The sequence below is a fragment of the Lepisma saccharinum genome, chromosome 29 (genome assembly GCF_977018435.1).
Source record: "Lepisma saccharinum chromosome 29, izLepSacc3.1, whole genome shotgun sequence".
In the NCBI taxonomy this organism is placed as follows: domain Eukaryota; kingdom Metazoa; phylum Arthropoda; class Insecta; order Zygentoma; family Lepismatidae; genus Lepisma; species Lepisma saccharinum.
In genome coordinates, this window is record NC_139257.1 from 29,284,902 (window position 1) to 29,295,358 (window position 10,457).

A 10,457-nucleotide genomic window follows, 5' to 3' on the forward strand; every position below is an offset into this window, starting at 1 on the left:
ACATTACACCCCCAGACTATTAGAAAGTTGTTCTGGAACATTCTAGCAGGTGGCTTTCCCTTGTCAACTGTACTTTCACCTAAAAGGCTAAACATATTTTCTTCCATCTAGAATGTGGTTGGACTCTTTATCTCACGCTCTTTTTCCTTCATTCTTCTTCCTTCTTCTCTCCTCCTTCTCTCTTGTCCTTTCCCCTCTTTCTAACAACTACTTCCATTCTTTGTTTATCTTCAGTCCCCCATTCCAGTTCATTGTGTCTTCTTCACCTTTCTTCTCTATTTCCTTGGCCTCCTTCCATTTTCTCACTAGTATTCTCTTTTCCCTTCCTATCTCCTATCTCCTTTAGTGGGATGAGGCTAAGCAGGCTAATTTGTAATATTTAACATAAAACAAATGAACATAATGTATGTGGTTCTGCTACTGTTACAAACCAAAACATTGCTTGTCTTCTACCAGCAAGATTCGATACCCGGTGGAGGCACACAGTGGTTCGCATCCCACTTTAAACTGTAGGTCCGGTCCCGATTACCTTACTGTGCATAAAGTGGTATCAAAAAACCAACTCAACAACAACAACTCCTAATAGAGCGCATCACGGCTCAGTTGTTATATCTGACCAGAACTTTTCTGATCATTTTATTATGGTTTGAATTGGTGTTTTAAGTTCACTTTATGCACAGTAAGGTTAATCGGGACTGGACCTACAGTTTAAAGTGAGATCCGAACCACTGTTCAATGTGTTTCCAAAGGGTATCGAACCCGGGACCCGTTGATTACAATGGCGTTTCATTGAAAAACAACCTTTTTGGACAAAGTCAACACGTTCCGTTCGAGTTATCTTCTCTTTCAGACCAAACATATTAATTCCTGCACACAGCAGACATGCATGCAATGATAAAAGCAATTGAACTCATATATGACATTCTGTAAGAAAGAACAAATGTAATAAGTACAGTTATTTAGAAGATAAATACTACAAAACACCATGGAAAAGACGTTTTCCTGAGTTCCGCACTTGAAAAACTGGGTGGGAATAAAACATAAAATTTCTCGCTCAGCTAGCACCCAAATGGCGCATCCTAGAAGACAAATGTACAGAACATTTTTTGTAGAGAATTTTATGTAGATTATTTTTTGTCATAACCTCTTTTGCTATAAAATGCTTTCCAAGCAAGATATTTGGAACAATCTGATTTTGGGCGCCATTTTTCCAAGATGGCGGCCAAATCCGGGGTGGTAGAGGAGTGCAAAATTAGTATGTTGTTAAGAACTCTCTTTTGAAGATAATAAAATTTGTTCCAGCTTTCCCTATTTTTTTTCTTATTGGGCCCCCTTATTGACTGGCCTATAAGTGTCATATCAAGATCACTATTTAATCATTTTTTTACTTGTTCTGTAGCAGAATAATGTAAGTATAAAAAAATAAATATTTCTCAACGAAATCTTTATCTAAGCTATATAAAATCCTAGATAAAACATTCATCTATAGTTTGAAGTATTTCAAATACTTATACATATATTACATGAATAAAATGCTTAAAATGTTGCAGCTCATTATTATAACCAGGTTGAAATAGCTTTTTTAAAGAAAAAAGAGGGATACAGAAATATTGTATAATCTAAAAGTTGCATAAGTACATGAATTCGAAAAGTTTAGAAAATAAACCTCGAAGCTAGCTTATACATACCGGGTGGCCAGGATTAACATTATCCAACTCAGAGCCCTCTGTAGCCTGTTTAAGGCATCGTAGAACTCTGAAATTTGGTGAATCCACTATGCAGACCATGGGAAAAAGGATGGCGATAAAAATAGTTCATTTTTCCGCCACCAGGTTGAAATGTGGCCCTGTACTCCCATGGTGGGTTGTAATAATGACGTAAACTACTCCAATTGGTTATGGATTTGCCTTTACCTTGCAATCTTGCAATAAACGAGAGATTATTTTCTCGCAACTTCCAGCCACTAACAAATGTCTTTCTAATTAATAACTCAGCTAAATCACTTAACTTAAAACACCTGACTTACGTTTTTCATTATTCATTATTACAGCGCCACATTTCAGCCTGGTGGCGGAAAATTCAACTATTTTTCTTTCTTATCGCCATCCTCTTCCCCATGGTCTGCATAGTGGATTCACCAATTTCAGAGTTCTACGATGCCTCAAACAGCCTACAGAGGGCTCTGAGTTGGGTAATGTTAATTCTGGCCACGCGGTACATATTCGTGTCGTATGGTATTCAAATTTGCGAACTGCGCTTGCTTCAGAATACATTTCTTCAACAGATAATAAGACCCTGTGTTCGCCCGCCCCACTGCCAACGTGCTTTCATCTGCTGAACTGTATTCCTGAACTCTCCACACTGGGATTCGAACCCGGTCCCCCAGTACAATTGTGATAGGTCAAGGACCGTGCATTTCCCGGAACAGTGCATCGTACCGCAGGTTTCCGGGGTTCGCGTGTGTCTGGATTGCCCTGCCTTCTGACTTCGCAGGTCATACATAGCGTGCTCCGAACGTCAATGGCAAGTGAAAATATAATCTTCAACTATTTTACTATCTTCGTGTGGTTGTGGGTAGCCAATACTGCGTGTGTTGTTTATTTTATTGGCTTCAGTGCATCCATTTCAATGCGGCGCAGTCCAAGTCTAGATTGGTGTTTACCACGGTCTTTTGCTCTCGCCTCGAACTGTCAACCTGACGAGGCGGAAGACTGCGAGCATACGGCCTCAAGGTTTCTCACGGCTTACATTCGGCGCTTAGTTAGCACTTGTTCAGAGGCCATTACTTATCTCTCCGAGTTGTTATGCGAAACGCAGAAGCCATTCGCATGTCTCGAGTTACGATCCAGTGTGCTGAACTTTAAGCTGACTCCGCAGACCTGCGAACAACACTTGCTATCGCATGTTGACCAAACGTCAGCATTGTTGATTACACAAGACTGTTCCAGCGTGTGGCTAATGTAACCAAAATACTTTTTTCTACAGTCAAGCTTTGAGCTTCAATTTTGTTCAATTTAATTTTCGGTGAAGGGTTTCCAACTTTTATTATTTTATTTTCTGTAACCTGTTTTTATGTAATAAAATACCTTTTAAATTTTGGTGAATGGCAGAAGGTTCAATTTAAACTTTTAATGATTACAATTTCAATTTCGGAAATTGTCTTGCAAGAGGGGTATCGTAGCATATCCGTTCGGTTAAGAAATATTGACGCTGGCAGATCTTGTCAGCTACTACTCAGAAATGTGTAGGGTAAGCCTTTCACAGGAAATGGTAAGAACACTGGCCTTTGGCTAGTGGTGACGAGAGGCCAAGGGAGGGTTTAAATAGGTGCGCATGAGAGCGACACGAGGGCCTTTTATTTGGAATCATCGGAGAACCAGGAGCTATTGGGCTGTTTTCTAAACCGAGCAGGGTAAGCTAGTCTACACCCTTTATCTGCCATTCGCATTGCTCACTTCAGTCTTTAATGTTAAATTAGATATTTGTACCTGGCCCGTTCAGGGCTGTCTCTACCATCAACAGTATTAATCGGGAGGGGCAAGTTACATCCCTATTTAAGATCGCAGCGTTCATGTTGGAACGCTACGATATAATGATTCCGTTAAGAATTCTTTATTTATTTGTACTATATAATCCTGCTGGGGAACAAGTAAAAAGCATTGATTAACCCATTAATATTGATATAATGACGTATACTAATCAGCCGTAACTACTAAACAAGCAACTTTTAAACGTCTTGATTCAACTTATTTTCATTAAGTAATGCACTACATGCAAATTTGGATTTACGATTTAATGTTGTCCATTTGAACAAGTTATTTTCCGTTGTCAATTGAATGTAGAACTTATGGTTATTACTTAATTTCTTTCAAAAAAATTTGATTATCTATTTTGAAATGTAGTTATTATTAAACAGATTTTCCACTAATAAGAGCCCCTATTGTAATATCCTGACATCTATCGGACAACTTTGATGTGAATTTGACGGTTCTCCAACTTAGTACTTATAGATGATTGATACGTATTATAATAAATAATAATTTCCATAGAATCGTTATTTTGATTGTTGAAGATCAGTATGCATGTATGCCGGCCCCCCGTGGCGGATTGGTTAGCACATTAACGACGCCACGGGTCCCGGGTTCAAATCCCGACCTGGGCATGGATGATTGTGAGTATCTATTCATCAATATCATCATATTTTCACTCATTCTCATCCTCGAAAATTAGCCAAAAGTGTCACAAAGCGGAGTAAAATAAAGCAAATCAATCTATCATTTGATTTTGATTTGATTTGATTTAGTTTATTTTACTTCGCGTTTTGTGCCTCTTGGCTAATTTGCGAAGATGGGGATGAGTGATGAAATGATGATGAAAATTGATGAATGGACATTCACAAACAACCAAGCCCGACCGGGAATCGAACCCGGCACCCTTGGCGTCCCAGCAAATCAATCTATCAAAAGGACATGCATGTGTGTATTATAGTAGATGCGACAACGTCACAACAGAATTTGTGCGGAAGCGTCACATTTTTCTTTACATTTGCGCACGCTTTCACTTGTCTATGTGTAACTGCCACATTTCTAATTGAACGTCTCGATCAAGCATGGGTAGTACGTTAAACATTACTAAAGCGCTTTTCTACTCTTACGGAGGGCGCTCTAAAAGCTGGCAAGGGAAGTGGGGAGCTGGGAAGCGACCAATCCAACGCGATGAGAAACGCTGAACGCGGTGGGGGCAGTACCTCCTCCCCTTGACGTCGTAACTCTCGGCGTCACCGCTGTTGTCTGGTTGGTCTGCCACGTGTTCCCCGCTCCCCACTTCCCTTGCCAGCATGTAGAGCGCCCGCCGTAAGAGTAGGAAACACCTATACGAATTAAATATATCGCCATTACGCACTGTAAAACGTGGCCTAATTTTATCATGTCCGCAAAGATTGATTAATTTGGTTTATTTTACTTCGCCTTTCTACCACTTTTGGCTAATCGCGGATATGAGGATGAGTGATATGATGGAACTGATGAAGAGACATAAAGAACACCCACATCCCAGGCCGGAATTCGAACCCGGGAAGCAAGGTGCTGTGATACACTCCGCAACGGAGTTAGTCCACGTCTGCAATGAGAGAACTTCTTTGAAAAGTTTGCAAGTCTTGGCAACCATTAATTTATTTAATTTATGCACGTAATGAATTACTTTTAAGTTGAACTGTAATTGCCATGTGTATGTAAAACAATGCGCGCTATTGTTTATGTCTTTGATAAATTTAATTCAGTGTTTCTAAATATGACGTATCCTATGTCTCTCGTGGAAAAAGTTCATGTGCTTGCCGATAGATGTGAGACCCTGTTGTTGAATTGTGTCGGCACCTAACGAGGGAAGCCTGAACTACTAGGAAGTCTTTCTGTTTCGAATAATGAAGCGCGGCAGACATTTTCTTCCGCCTCTCCAGAACAAAAATCTCTATAATATGTTTCCTCTTTTTAAGTTTGCCAAGATTTCTAAAAATTCTTCACATGCATTCATATGTATTTTTTGACACAGTTGCAGGCACGTATCCAGAAATTCCATTCGGGGGCTGGGGCGGGGGGGAGGTTGAACAATACATTTTTAAGGGGTATAGATAGTAGCTTACAAGTGTATGTTTAAGATGAAACTCCCCCAAGACAGCCTGGCCACCCCTTCAACTAATTTACGAGGATCGCCACAGGCTGCGCAACAAGTGGGGCCAATTCGATCTTAATTTAGCGAGAAGGGGCCACCGTGTACTCTCGGAAAATTCTTGGCCAGCTTTCACGACCCAAGTGAAAAAGATCAGTTTCTGTAATGGACAGGGAACGTTGATTTTTTCTCGAGAAGCTGGAAGTAGTGGGAAAAAACAGAGGCAGTTATATCAGATATTAACCATGGAAAATTACGTAGAGGGTTACTACGTTGGATAACAGACGGTCTCTGGGGGCGTGCTAGGACACCAAGGCTACAGGGTTTGACTTCCATCCGGGGCACAACAGCCCGTGAGGGCCAGAGACTATACCTAATGACTGCACCTGCCGAGATGGGAGATCATCCAAACAGTTACGGGTTGACGTATGGTCAGCACGATGAACCCCTCGCTGTTTTGCGTTTCCGTGACCGTGTTACGCTACTCATTCATAGCATTGAGTTGAACTGTCTGTCTTTCCTGCACAACTTGAAATCGAATGATTGAAACATTCTGATATCAGTGTTTTGTGTAGCGTTCTCTTGTACGAGCTGCTAGGGACAGTCTTAGCGACTTGCGAGATGTATGCTAGCAGTACCAAGCCTGACCTGTCTAACCTATCCACGTAAGCATATTGTTATAAGTATGTAAATAGTTCAGGTGGTTTAAATTTTGTTTGTTTAAGCTATTACCGTGCCTCCAGTTCGATCTTCAGCCGAGAGATCGGGAGAAGCGTAGCGGGCGGAGCTGACGGAGATGCCGACATTTGCGGCCTGTAATGCCCGCTTATTTTTATGGACATATGCAGACATCTAAATAAATATTGGTAACCGAGCACTAACCTGTGTTATAAGAGTTGTTCAAAGTGATGTCCACCTACATTCACACATTCCTGGCATCGTTTGATGAAATTTTGATACACACGCAAGAGTTCTTCTTTCGTAATTCTTCTAAGTTCTGCCCTTATATTGTCTTTTAGTTCGTCGATTCTATGAGGGTTATTTCGGTAGACTATTTCTTAAGGTTCCCCACAAATAATAGTCACATACGGTAAGATCTGGCGAACGTGAAGGCCATAAACCTCTAGAATTTTTTCTGTCATCAAACACCTCCCTTATTGCGTCCAAAGAATCAGCGGCGGTATGGGCTGTGGCCGAATCTTGTTGAAAATACCCATATTGTCTCTCATTATCTGATAACAACTGAAAAAACTGCGCGAGTATTTGTGTGCGGTACCTCTTTGAATTTATTGCGTCTTCAAAAAATATAGGCCCTATTATTCTTTTTGCACTTACAGCACACCACACAACAATTTTTGCATCATGTAACTGAACTTCGTGTATTATTTGGAGATTTTCAGTGCTCCAGTATCTATTGTTCTGTGAACAAACGTGACCACGCAAGCGAAACCATGCCTCATCCGAAAAAAATGTTAATTGTGGGTCAACAATACCATCTACAATATTCTGCAAAACCTAATTACAGAAATTTACTCTACTTACGTTGTCAGGAGCCCGACCCTGTGGCCGAGTGGTTAGCACATCGCGCTGCGACGCCAAGGGTCCCGGGTTCGAATCCTGGTTGGGCTTGGTTGTTTGTGAATGTCCATTCATCAATTTCATCATTTCATCAATCATCCCCATCTTCGCAAATTAGCCAAGAGGTACAAAACGCGAAGTAAAATAAACTAAATCAAATCAAATCAAAAAATTACGTTGTCAGGAGGCCGTAATTCTTGCACTATAGAAACACTGTACGGTTTTAATTTTAGTAGCTTAGTGGCTGTATGTGCTGATGATTTTGACACGCCCATCTCCTGTGAAACACGGCGTAGAGGTTTGTTTGGAGAACGTTCTAATGCTGCACCAATTTCATCGAATTTTGCTTCGGTTAAAATCCGTCGTTTTTGCTTAGGTGTTTTACAATTTAACGATCCAGTTTCTCGTAATTTAAGGACGAGATGTCTAACCGTATCTCTATGTGGAGGTGAAACGCCTGGGAATTTCTGTACAAATTGCCTACACACGTCTCGACACGAGTCTGTTTTCACGTAAGTGTCATACATAAAAAATCTTTATTCTACGAGGGGGGGTGGGGGCTGATAAGTTCTCGGCCTGACCCCTTTCCGCACATGTCATCCTGAAATCATGCATTGCATTTGAACCATTGATCTTTTAGAAGTTTAAGTGCCAGCTGGGATGATCGTATCACTAGCGGTTTTTCCTTTACAGGCCATTGATTGAAGCATGGTGCAGTCAAATGTGGAATTTACCAAGGAGGAGTTGCGAGGTGTCATGAAGTTCTTTTTCCTGTAACAGAAGTCGCCGAAGGAAATCCATGGTTGCATGCTAGACACATTGGGTGTACATTGCCCTTCACACTCCACTGTGAAGAAATGGTGCTCAAAATTTAAGCGTGGTGATTTTTCCACAGAAGATGGTGAAAGGTGTGGGAGGCCAGTGTCAGTGTCAACTCTGGAAAAAGTGGATGAGGTTCATGACCTGATTTTGAGTAACAGACGAATTTGTCTTCAAGCGATAGCTGAGACCTTGCACATATCCGAAGAACGTGTCTGGTCAATAATCCATGATCAGTTGGACATGCACAAGCTTTCCGCGAAATGGGTGCTTAAACGTTTGAACGCCGATGAGAAACGCAAACGTGTGGCATCTTCTCAGGTGATTTTGCGGTATTTTGCGAACTCTAAGGACGATCTTTTGAATCGGCTTGTTACCCAGAATGAAAGTTGGTTCCACAACTTTGATCCTGAGACCAAACAGCAATCATGCGAGTGGCGCCACTCAGGATCTCCCAGGCCAAAGAAATTCAAAGCACAGAGGTCCGCAGGTCTGCTTGCCTCAATATTCTGGAATAAGGATGGTGTTTTGTTATCAGACTACCTTCCTAAGTGACAAACCATAACATCAGAGGTTTACTGCAGTCTTCTGGCTAAGTTAAAGGACGCTATTAAAGAAAAAAGCCGGGGAAAATTGAGAAGTAGTGTGTTGTTTCTGCAGGACAATGCTTCTGTTCACAAGGCTCTTAAAGAACAAAAGATTTTCTGAAGGACCTAGGGTTTCAGTGCATTGACCACCCACCTTACTCACCAGACCTTGTGCCCTATGATTATTATCTCTTCCCTAGACTGAAAAAAAGTTCTAAAAGGACAGTAATTTAGAAGTGATAACGAGGTTATAGCAGCTGCCGAACAGTTTTTTGCAGACCAGAAGAAATTTAAGCACAGTGGAAAACCTATTTTGACGATGTTTTTGTTGATTTTATACTATTGCAAATCTGTGTTTTTTCACCTCACACTTCGACGAGTGTCATAATTTCTTACGAGTTAGAGTACGTAACACCTACACCCACCTACACCTACGCACACCCACGCACACCCACGCACCCCTACGCACACCTATTGCAACTTTGTGATTTTTACCTCATACATGGTACAAAGCCTATTGTTTTTTATTAATTTAACCAGTAGTATAATTGGGTTTCTTCAAAATAATACCTGGTACGAGGCCTATTATTCTTATTAATTTAAGCACAATGGTAAACCTATTTTGATGATGTTTTTGTCGATTTTATACTATTGCAAATCTGTGTTTTTATCATCTCGTACTTGATACGAGTGTCATAATTTCTTTCGAGTTAAATTACGTAACATTACATAATATTGTGATGCTCTCATATTAAGCTTCCTTTTATTGTATATTATAAGGGTAAACTATTGCATCACGCTTATGTAACAGGTTATTACATAACATTACACAACATTACAATAGCACGGAAGGTAACTTGTTCCATCATGTTTATGCAAACAGGTTATTACGTAATACCGTGCGTCCATTTCGATCTTCAGCCGAGAGATCGGGAGAAGCGTGGCGGGCGGCGCTGACGGAGATGCCGACATTTGCGGCCTGTAATGCCCGCTTATTTTTATAGACATATGCAGACATTTATATAAATATTGCAAAACGAGCACTAACCTGTGTTATACGAGTTGTTCGAACTGATATCCACCAAGTGCCAAGTGTGTAGACTTTCGGGGAGAATACGTTGAATAGCCTGAAACTTTCGTGTCTGTAGCTAAAGTCCTTCTGGGTCGGGCCGAGAACTTTACAGCCCCCTCGTAACGTGAACTTTGCGGCTGGCATTCCAATCGTCTCACTGACACAACACACATACACACTGCAATAACACAAACAAGTAACGGCAAGTAACCAATAATAACACTCTTGCGCACAGTACGAAATTAACACGCTCTTGGTTTACATCTGCTCGCCACTATATTCACAGCTCTGTCGCGAAGGAACAAAAAACTCGAGCTCGGAGATTTCGGATTGCAAGGAAGCGCACGAACACCATTGACTTTTAACGATTTCGTCTACAGCGTAATCTTGATACAGTGTTGCACATTCGAAACCTCCAAACGATCCCCATCGGCACAAAACTCTTTCAAGAATATAAACGTAAGCAGGACGTTACTGGTCAAAACTATGATTAAAATGTTTTATTATCTGTGGCTCTTAACATCATTTCTAAAGCGTATTTTTTGTGTATATAAGGGCAGAACTGGGATGAATTACAGATGATAAATTATAACACAGGTTACTGTTCCTTTTGCAATATTTATATAAATGTCTGCATATGTCCATAAAAATAAGCGGGCATTAAAGGCCGCAAATGTCGGCATCTCCGTCAGCGCCGCCCGGCACACTTCTCCCGATCTCTCGGCTGAAGATCGAAA